The sequence below is a fragment of the Herpailurus yagouaroundi genome, unplaced genomic scaffold (assembly GCF_014898765.1).
Source record: "Herpailurus yagouaroundi ecotype Mexico unplaced genomic scaffold, PumYag 162, whole genome shotgun sequence".
In the NCBI taxonomy this organism is placed as follows: Eukaryota; Metazoa; Chordata; class Mammalia; order Carnivora; family Felidae; genus Herpailurus; species Herpailurus yagouaroundi.
In genome coordinates this window covers 52,232,564-52,244,498 of record NW_024412403.1, presented here as the reverse complement: position 1 = coordinate 52,244,498, position 11,935 = coordinate 52,232,564, and positions in this window count along the sequence as shown.

Sequence of the window (11,935 nt, the reverse complement as noted above, 5' to 3'; positions counted from 1 at the left end):
AATGTTATATTTTGTAATCCAATCTTAAGGTAAGTGACTCAAGGAAAACAAAGCATCATTTTTGTATATTAAATAAATCATAGACGTGAAGTGCCTGGGTGGCTCAGTCTGTTAGGCATCTGACTCTTGATTTGGGCTCAGGTCATGATCCCAGGGTCATGAGATCAAGCCCCGAGTCAGGCTCCATAAATGAATATGAATTAAGATTTCCTCTCTCTCTGTCTCTGTCTCTCTCTGTCTCTGTCTCTCTCTCTATGCCCCCTCCCCCATGTGTGTGTGTGTGTGTGTGTGTGTGTGTATAATATATATATTATATATATATAATTTCTAAATAAATAATAGACCTAATTACAGGAGAGATTCTTGGAAGCCATAGAAACAAGTATCAGGAAGCCCTAGAAATTCACCTCAAACTAACTTACCCTCCCTGCTCATGTCAAGGCATGGTCATTGTAAGGCTTTCATTTCAATGGGCATCTGGTTTAGTCCTACATTTTTTTTTTTTTTGTTTAATCCTCAATTTTAATTACCCATCCTTCACAAAGGGATTTCAACCAAATCTTTACAACTGAATAAATGTTATTAGAGTTGGGAAAATCAAAATTTCTTGGGGAAGTTCTTATTTTCAGATATTGCAAATTACTAAAAAAAATTTTATCTCTTCCCTTTTCCCAAACTATAGCCCTCATGTGTAATAGCAGTACTCTATTCTCATTATGACAAAGGAAGCATTCTGTGTGAAACACATTGAAAGTAATCTGATAATAAGACACTTGCTCTGAAAGTTGACATCAATTACATAAATAAACAGTTCATATTTACTAAAAGGATGTTGATAATATGCAATGTAACTTAATGAGCTGAAAACAGGATGACTTGAAGGAAAAAAGAGCTAAGGTTTAAACATTATAAAAGAAAAGTTAATCTGAATGTTTTTAACTGGTATTACCTTTTTATTTGTTTTAGGAGGTGTCAGGTTAAGAATGAAAAAAAAAGTCATCAAATTTGATTTATTAGACATATATCTAATAAAAGCACATATATCTGTGCTTTGGAATTTTAGTGCTTTGAAACCAAAACCTCTAAAAAAAGAATTAGAAATCTAACAACCTCTATCAAATGGACAAATGTGTTTATTCACTCATTGAGATTTTTGGAACCACCTCGATTTTAGTCTTGACTCTCCTCATTTCTAGTATCTGCAGAATCTCTTTAGTCAGTCTCTTGGACCACATCTGCTTCTTTTCCTTGTTGCTCCCTCCTTTATACAAAAGTCAGAATAGTCTGCAGAAATGCAACCAGTATCACAGCACTAACCTCAGTAACATACAGTAACATCCTAGTCCTGAGGCAGGTTCTTAAATTTAAAAATATGAAAATCAGACTTTCTTTTTTTAATTAAAAAATTTTTTTAATGTTTTTATTTATTTTTGAGACAGAGAGAGACAGAGCATGAGCAGGGGAGGGGCAGAGAGACAGGGAGACACAGAAGCCAAAGCAGGCTCCAGGCTCTGAGCTGCCAGCACAGAGCCGGTCGCGGGGCTGGAACTCACAGACTGCGAGATCACGACCCGAGTGAAAGTCAGACGCTCAACCGACTGAGCCACCCAGGCGCCCCATTTTTTAATTTTAATCTTTCTTTATTTCTTTATTTGAGAGAGGGAAAAAGTGTGAGTGGGGGAGGGGCAGAGGGAGAGGAAAAGAGAATCTTAAGCGGGCTCTGTGCTCAGCGCATTGCCTGATGCAGGGCTTGATCTCATGACCCTGATATCATGACCTGAGCTGAGATCAAGAGGCTTAATGGACTGAACCACCCAGGAGCCCCCAAAACTAACCTTTCTTTACCTATGCAAACCCTACCTTCTCTTTTTATGGCAATTACATCTCTAAATACACTACACATATTCTCCTCGTGACTTACTCTGTGTTCTTCTGTCATACAGAACAACTTTGATTTTTTATTCTTTTTACAAAATGTTTATTTTTGAGAGAGAGAGAGAGAGAGAGAGAGAGAGAAAGTGTGTGTGAGCAGGGGAGGGGCAAAGAGAGAGAATCTTGAATAGGCTCCAAGCTCAGCAAGGAGCCTAAGGGCTCAGTCTCAGGGCCATGAGATCATGACCTGAGCCAAAATCAAGAGTTGGGCACTAACTGACTGAGCTGCTCAGGCACCCCTCAAAGTTTATTAATGAAAAGCATATTTTTTATCTTAGGACCACAACTGTTAGCTGTTAGCTGTTCAACCTCTGCTTTAACTTCATGTGCTCATTTCTTCATGTGAAAAAAAAAATCATTCTAGTATCTACCTGTGAAGTTGTCAGAATCAAAAGTACTAAAATATATGAATCACTTAGGCTGATGCAAAGCAGATATCATATGGGTTGAGTTTTACTATTCTTTTAATGTTTACCTATTTATTCTGCGAGAGAGAGAGAGAGAATGCATGTGCATGAGAGTGAGTACACATGCAAACGTGGGGGAGAGGGGGAGAGGGGGAGAGAGAGAGAATCCCAAGCAGGCTCCAAGCTGACTTGGGGCTTGACCCAGGAACCATGAGACCATGATCTGAGCCGAAATCAAGAGTCAGATATTGAACCGACTGAGCTACCCAGGTGCCCCAGATTTTTGATTCTTAAACACATTGTCATTTCCTTTCAAAATCTGACCTTCATCTTTAAACATGCTTTAGGATTTTCTTTTTATATGCTTCTATTTTACTTATTACCTATGTCATGTTATTTAGAACTTATTATTTTCTAATTAAAAAAATATTGTTCACTTTTAAATAATTCACCAGTTATTTGAGAGCAGTTGTATTTTTTAATAAATAATTCCTTCACCCTACAGAGGTCTTCATGCACAAAATTTGGCACACTTTTCTTAATATAGTTTAGGAACTAAGTAGGATACAAAGACATGTAAGAAAGGAAGTTTCCTCACTGGGATGATAACTTAAGTGGAAGAAAGAATATGTATATAATAAGATATGTGAATGTACTTGTGATAATTCTTACACCAAATTCTTTTTTTTTTTTTAATGTTTATTTATTTTTGAGAGAGAGAAAGAGACAGAGTGCAAACAGGGGCAGAGAGAGAAGGGGCGGAGAGAGAAGGAGACACAAAATCTGAAGCAGGTTCCAGAGCCTGATGGCAGGGTGGAACTCTTAAACCATGAGATCATGACCTGAGCTGAAATCAGACTTACACACTGAACCACCTAGGTGCCCCTTACACCAAATTTTTAAAGAATAGTTATGGGTAGTAACAAAAACAAATATGCATAATGAAAAAAATTAAGTGAAAGAGCACTTTCTGTTTTCTCTTTTATTGTAAAATGACTGGGTAAATAATAATAATAATAATAATAATAATAATAATAATAATAGTAGTAGTAATATAACACTAATAAAAACGATCATGCCAGTGTCCAGTGGAAAAGAAAGTTCTACTCCCTTTGAAATAAAAGTTATATAAAACACACAATATCTGGGCAATTCATTATTAGTAGGAATATTTAAGTAAGAAAATTCTGTTTCTTATATTAAATTATACCTATTGCATTTGTCTTAATATTTAAAGATTAAGCTTATTTTAGTATATTTACTAGGAGCAAACATGGCACTTTTTGAAACTACATAAATTTTTCTAAACCTACTGGTCATTATTTGTTCTGTGACCCCAACCACATTGATTAAAGCATGAGGGTGTTTAACACAAGAAGGAAAAAAAAAGAGGGTAATAACTTGCAGGAATGTTTTATAAAAGATGAATCATAATTGTTTTTTTTTTATTTTTTTAAATGTTTATTTATTTTTGAGACAGAGAGAGACAGAGCATGAGCAGGGAAGGGGCAGAGAGAGAGAGGGAGACACAGAATTGGAAGCAGGCTCCAGGCTCTGAGCTGTCAGCACAGAGCCCAACACGGGGCTCAAACTCACCGACTGTGAGATCATGACCTGAGTCGAAGTTGGACCTTAACCGAGGGAGCCACCCAGGCGCCCCAGAATTGTTAAATTTAGTTCCAAAATATACAAAGATCAAATTCAAATAAAAACTCATTTTTTTAATTGCCAAAAATGAATTTTAACCATCAGAAGTATCTAAAAATAGAATAGTCACATCGGGGAACCCAGGTGGCTCAGTTGGTTAAGCAGCCAACTTCAGCTCAAGTCATGATCTTACATCTTGTGGGTTTGAGCCCTGAGTAGGACTCTATGCTGACAGCTCACAGCCTGGAGCCTGGTTCGGATTCTGTGTGTCTCTCTCTGCCTGTTCTCTGCTCATGTTCTCTCTCTCTCTCTCTCTCTCTCTCTCTCTCTCTCTCTCAAAAATAAGAAATAAACATTTAAAAAAAGTAGTCTATTCATCTATGATGAGTTCACTGACTCTGAAAACAATAAGCAATGACACGTCTACTTATTATAAATTAAAATCTCAGACAATCTATAGTTGTGTGCTCAATGATTGGTGCAGATAATAAGTGGTCACTTTCACTGAGGTCACAGTTGAGCTGGGCCTGCCTCGCAAAAACAAGTTACAGGTTCTATAAACACAAGACTTATAGAAAACAAGACGTATAGAGAATTTATCACATACCATATTTATTGAAACTCACGGTAATCTTTAGAAATAGAAGAAAGTAAAGGTGAAAGAGAGAGAAAAGAGAGGAGAGAGAAGAAAGATGAGAAACTAAGAAAGAAAGAAAGAAAGAAAGAAAGAAAGAAAGAAAGAAAGAAAAAAAAAAAAGAAAGAAAGAGATTTAACAGCTTTCCCAAGTGTATATAATTAGGTAGATGGAATTGAGATTTGGACAGTGGTGGTCCAATGACTGAGGGCAAATTCTTAACCTCTATTCTATAGTAGGCTATACCTGTAAGATATGAAAGGTAGAAAGGACAAAAACCAAAGGTAATGAAGAAAAAGGTAATGAAAAGTTCAGTACAACAAATGCAGATCCCTCCTATTGGAAAGAGTTGAGAAAAAAAAATGATTGTAAAGGAGGCAGATTACCAGTGTAGAGCAAAATGTCCTAGCACTGCAAATGTCAAAGTTGTTTATTATGCCTAGGAGTTAAGCTGCTGTATTTTGCACAGTGTGAAACATGGAGATTTTTCAAGAGAAGTGTCATGTACTAGTTATTCAAGTGAGAGTTAACAAAGACCAACACACCATTGGGAAAACTGTATCTTAAAGCAAAACTGCATACCAGTGAGCTTTAAATGAAAGAAGGTACAAGTCCTGCCAACCCCTCAGGTATAAGAACAATAAGAAATCAGTGTGAACCAAAAGTAAAAGCAAAATGGGAATTTTGACTTCCTGAATACTAAACAGCCCTTGTCCACTGACGTTTTGCCACTTTTACTTTTGTTAGAATCGATTGTCAACTAGTTTCTCTCTCAAGAATTAGTAATGCCCTTGGATAATCCTTGGGTTCCACATTAAAAGAGACTTAAAATCAGACTGTAGATTCAAGTCATAGTTCTAAGACTTACTGGCTATGTGACTTCGGACAGGTTGAGGAACCTCTCTTGCCAAGTTCTTATCTCCTAGATGAGGAAATTCATATAAATTATTTATATGAAGTGCTCAGCATACATTTAACACAGTAACAATAGTTATTATTTTTCTTTTGATTTGTTCATTTTTATTTAAATTCTTCAAAATTAATAAATACTATCTGATCTATGGATAAATTTGGTACTTAGGGACAGATATTGACAAAAATAAATTCTAAAACTAGGATTTAGCTTCACGAGTTAAACATACTGGTCAAAATACTAGTTTTCTCAAGGGACTAGCATCTCTACTTTAATCATACTGTTCGAAAGACCAATGAATTAGTCTGACGATGTCTTTCTCAAACCTTACCATAAATAATTTTATTTTGCAACCTCTCTGTGAAGTGGAGAGGAAATAGAAGATATTATCTTCATTTCATAATTTAGCATGTAGAAAGATTTATATCCAAGGCTCTAGAAAAGTTAATGAAAGGAAAGAACCAGAATTCAAACCTTCAAATTTTTAACATAGTATCTTTCTACCTGTTTGGAACTTCATGAGTTTTGTCATGCCTGGTATAGAAATAAGACCAATGGGAGAACCAGAGAATCTCTGGAATATTTACAAAATTGGAATAATTCCAGCAAAAATTGCTCCATAAATTTCTCCCCAAAAGATAATTTGGGTCTGTATGTAATAATTATTACATTAATATTATTTTAAAATGTACTAACTCAGAAATATCAGTTGTAAGTAGGGAGATAGCATTGTTTTAAATTTAACAGTCTAGATTCAGGAGTCAGACTGCCTATAGTTAAATATTGAACTCTGCTGCGTTAGGCAAGTTACTTAATATGTCTAAATCTTAGTGGTTATGTTCAACCTTATAGGGTTGTGTTGAGGATTTAATTAAATGCTGAACATAAAGACTGTGACACTGAATGAATACATTTTTAATACGTATTAACTATTATTTTTAATTATTAACATATTTATTATTGAACATACTTTCTTCTAAAAATAGCTAAATTACTATTTTAAGACATTTGGTAGTCTTTAAAAATCAAGTAATCAGGTTTTAAAAATGATATTTGCTATTCAAAAAATGAAATCTAACACCACGGCTCATATTTCTTTTATTGTACATTTATTTCAGTGATGATGATAAACTTTTAAGACAAAGAATTAACACTGGCACACAGTTTAGAAAATACATTCAAAAGCTTCTTGTGTCTCTGTGGAGACATAGGTGTATGCTAGGTGTATGAAGGCCAGTGTTCTCCCGATCATATCCTTTGTATATGGTATATTGTAATACCTTTGTAATACCTGGTATATTGCTTTAGTAAGTATGTAAAATCAAACTCAACACAGTAATTAATAGAAGGGGTTCTGAACCTTCATAGGTAGGACACTCAAAAGGAAAATTTTCTAGAAAAAAATGATTTGTTAAATACGAAAAGAGGAGGAAAGTATAGGTTTCTCATGGAATTGAGGAAAACTATTAAGATACAATAGCAATGAATTCTTCAATAATTGCTTCAGTAGAAATTTTACTTTACTTACTTAATGAGTCAAAAAAAATACAACTCATACAATGGAGAGAGTTGTATCTCTAATTTCTCACACAAAACTGTCTTTAAAACTTACAGAACAAAGCAAATACTATGCAAATGATCTTATGGTTTCATCCTAGAGAAGAAATAACTGGAGCTCATTTTGTCTCATGAAGAGGTCCAATAAGAAGCCAGTAATCTTTTAGATGTGTCATTCAGAGGCCTTGGAAGAGACTAACCAGACTAAAATGATTTCGAGATAATGTGGTAACATTTTAACAATTCTCTAGGTGATTCCTAAGTCAAAGAAACATGGGTAGTGTTTCCCTAGTCCCATTAACAGAGGAACTTCTTGAATGTGAACAATCATGGAAGAATGAAGAACCCTTAGTTCTATATGTAAAGAGATACCTAGAAAAAAAAGACTGGGGAGAGATAAACCAGAAAATTACCAATGGCTGTACCATGTTGATAAAAATTTCATGTAATTCATGTGCATAATTTAGTAAATCTACACTCTAAATAGAATTAGCAAACTCATATACTTGTTCATAATAATGAGTCAAATGTGTGGGGTGTTATTTTTTCTTAGAAATCTGATAATTGCTTTATTTAAATCATTTAATTTAAACCTCACTTATAACCTAACATTCATGCTTTATAAATCACTGACATAAAATAAAAGAAACTGGAGCCAGGAGACTGTTTTCATATATTAAATAAGCTTGGCAGCCAAGATTCGAATCTAGCTCTTTCTGAATCAAGGCCCAGGCTATTCCAATCTAATTGTTCCCCGCCCCCCGCCAAATGTCCTTAAAGTTTGAAAGTAAAATGAGACTGTTACTGGCCCAAAGAACTCAGATATAAATTTTTTTTTTTAATATTATCAGAACACCTGTTAAAAGGTTACATAAATCTGTTTTCCATATTTCTTTTTTTCAACGTTTTTTATTTATTTTTGGGACAGAGAGAGACAGAGCATGAACGGGGGAGGGGCAGAGAGAGAGAGGGAGACACAGAATCGGAAACAGGCTCCAGGCTCCGAGCCATCAGCCCAGAGCCTGACATGGGGCTCGAACTCACGGACCGCGAGATCGTGACCTGGCTGAAGTAGGACGCTTAACCAACTGCGCCACTCAGGCGCCCCTGTTTTCCATATTTCAATCTTAGTAAGTAGCACATGGTAAAGCCATAAATCCCTATGTCCTGAGTGGCAAAAACAAAACAAAACAAAACAAAACAAAACAAAACAGAACAATTTAATTGGAACTTGGTAAAAATAAGAAAGTAAAGAAGCAATGAATAAGCTCTATATACATCTCACTAATTTGGGAACTTTGCACATGAACAGAAAAAACCCAAGAGAACACAGTGGAAAGTAAAAGCCTCAGGCTGACTTGAAAATTAACTGATCACAGGAACACTCTCTCCAATGCACACAAAAATCTACTGTCAGAAAAGGAAGCCTTTCAATCTCAAGATATTTGAGGGGGGAATCTCAGCTATTGGCTGACAACTAATCTATTCAGATACTGGGACAACTTCTAACCATCTAATGTAAATATAATAAGAAAAAGTGATCAGTGACATTAATACCTGAATATCATGAGGGAAAAGAGTAAATAAATTTAAATTACAAAAAAATAAGATAACATAAAAAATAAGGCTTCAGGTAAGAAAAAAAAAGAATTGGGAGTTACATTATCTAACATGTCCAATTTTCAACAACAACAACAACAACAACAAAAATTACAAAGCATACAAAGACACAGAAATGTTGACCCATACTCAAGAAAAAAGCAATCAGTGCAAAATGTGTCTAAGTGGCTCTATATGTTGGATTTAGCAGACTTCAAAGATGCTTTTATAAACACATTAAACAAATTAAAGAAAAATATATTTCAGGAGTTAAAGAAAAATATGATTGCAGTGATTTGTCAAAAGGACTTCCAATAGAGAAACATAAACTATATAAAAAAAGAAAATTCTAGAATTTACGTATTTTAGACTAGGAGTGGGGTTTTGGGTGCCACTGCCTGTGGATTGCTAGATTAAAGAACAGTTGTGCTCATTGGTGAGACCTTAGGGTCTTCAGCACCCACAAAGTATGACTGAAAGAAGAGGGGAATTTCATGGAAAGAGAATTAAGAGTTGAAGATAGTCAGTTGATTATTAAAGCAGGTGCATTGGGGAGAAGCTATATAGCTTTTGATTCAAAAGGAAGATTTAGAAAATTATCCTTGAACCTATTAAGGGTTATTTCTTTTTCCTGTATTTCTGGAAAAACAAGCTTTTTTTCTTCTAATCCAAATTCATGTAACATTTTTTTCTAAAACTGAATTAAAACTCATTTTGTCTTTGAAAAACGAAACAAACTACAAACAAACAAAATAGATGAGTAGAAATTATCCAATATAAAGAAATCGCAAAAAAGATTAAATAAAAATGAATAGAGGTATGTGGGAAAACATCAAGCATACTAATGAATGTGTAATGAACCTCCCAAGGAGAGAGAAAAGACAAAAAAAAAAAAAAAAAAATTGAAGAATTCATGGTGAAACATTTTCCAAGTTTGATTCCCTTTAAATTCAGGTAGGAGAAACAAAAATATATCAATACCCAGACCAACAATAACAAACTGTTTAAAGATAAAGAGATCATTAAAGTGGTAAGAAAAAGATCATCCATCACCTATAGAGTAAGAGCAATAATAACACTTAGCCACTGGCTTCTCATCAGAAAAAAGAAAGTATAGGCAGCAATGGAATGACAAAATGCTGAAAGGAAAAGAAAAAGTGAATCAAAAATTTTCTATCCTGTAAAACTGTGTTTCAAAATGAAGACAACATATATTCTCTGATAAACAAAAAAGGAGAGCTTCAGTTGCTGGTAATTCTGACCCTTAAGACAAAACTATAGAAAGATTTTGAATATACAAGCAAAGCTGTGTGACTTTTTTATATCTGCCTTTCTACAAATTATACAAAAAAGTATATGGTTTGTGTTCATTTATATATAGTCATTATTCATTATCAACAAAATTAAGTACAAAGAGATCATCAGCAATTTGATAAAGGGATTTGTGACAAAGAGAAAATCATCTATATTACTAAGCCCACATGATGTTTTAATTTTTTTATAGCAAGACTTTCTCAATGAAGAAGGCAGTGCATGTTTTTTTCATCCTGGTAGAGTAACAGTCTGTGGTCAGTCAGCTGGTCTATTTACCTCACGTTGAGTAGCATTGCGTACAATTCCATTTATGAAACAAATGTTGTATCTTTTAAAATGTTAGAATTCCTTATTAGAAAAGCAGTATGAAAAATAAGAATATTTATTGCTTTTGTGTTTATTTACATATCATTTGAACAATTATAATCTAATAAAATGGATAAAATCTGAGTTTTACTTCTTCAAAATTCTTCAGATTTTTGTTAGTTTCTGAATTGTATTACAAGATAATAGTTAAGTATTTGTTACTCCATTTTTTACTGAGAGAAGTCTATTTACTTTCTAATCATTCACATTCTAATTAATTTAAAAAATTATACAAGTTATAATAAAATTATTCTCCTTTCATTTCTTTTCCTTACATTATTTTCTTTGCAACTCAACCAGATTTTGAGAGGTTTATTGGTTATAAGTCAGAAGATCTCTGATTATTAATTTCCTTTTGAAAAACAGATGGTAAAGAACTTAACCTCAGGTTAATTTACATTTTGAATAACTGAATTAAGATCATTCCACCCAGGTTAGTAAAATTTAAGATTGAATATTCAGTTAGAAGTTTGCTTTTCACCCATCATCAATTTATTTTTACATGTGAGTCCTCAATAAATTATAGGTGATTCTAATCTTTTGGTTCTAATCTTTCATGTTTTATCAACAAAGCTATAGAGGTAAGGACTCTTAAACCATTCTTCGACTAGCTTATGTAGTACCTTCCTATAATTTGACCATAAATTTGTACTGAACCACAGCTATAGTTTAGCCCTAAACTCCCTCTCGGATTTTAGAGGTGTTTAACCTCTAGCCACAAAAGACTAGCATCAGACCACAATTACAGAATTTCATAATGTGGCTGTGGTTTTGAGAAATAAGTATAATAAACAGTATAACTTCAAGAATTCTACAACTGTGTAGGCCTGACCAGGTACACAGATACGAATATATCGTAAGTAGTAAATATGTATGACACAATTACAATATTGAATGGCATATTAAAACTCTAATTATATATTACAAGCAAACTAAAATATTTGGTAAATTCATTAGAGAAGCTTCCAGAAAGAGGTGTGAAATGAAGAAAGAAATTGCATGGAAACAGAATTAAGTGTGGAATGTTGGGCGAATTGTGAGAAAAGAAATTTGTCTGACAGCAATGAGTAAGAGCTCATTTATAAGAGTAAATAAAATAGTTGTTTTCACCTTACACTAAATAAAATTTAGCTGTCATAAATCTACCCAATTCATCAGCCCAATTCTTACCAAACTTTAATACTTTATTAGATTGCTATTATTTATTCATGGTTGATTTCCACTTAAAAATATATGCACTGGTCTAAAAGAGCCATGTGAAAATTGCTATCCTAGTTCCCCAAACTGAACCAGTGAGATTCTATTTTCCAGGAGTTCATAATTTAGGAAAAGAAAACTACACTACTTAACTGAGAAAGTTTGCAGTAGATGTGGAATCAAGGGCTAAGGCTACCATTGGTGTGGGTGGGAGTTTGGGATGGGGGTGGGGCACAAACTATGAGCAAGTAGGACCAAGAGAGTTTATCTATAGAGGAAAGACAAAAAATGAGACAGACACACAGAGGGCTGAAGGACTGAGATCAGCAGACACATTGTGAAACCACAAAGATAAAGAGACTGAGTTT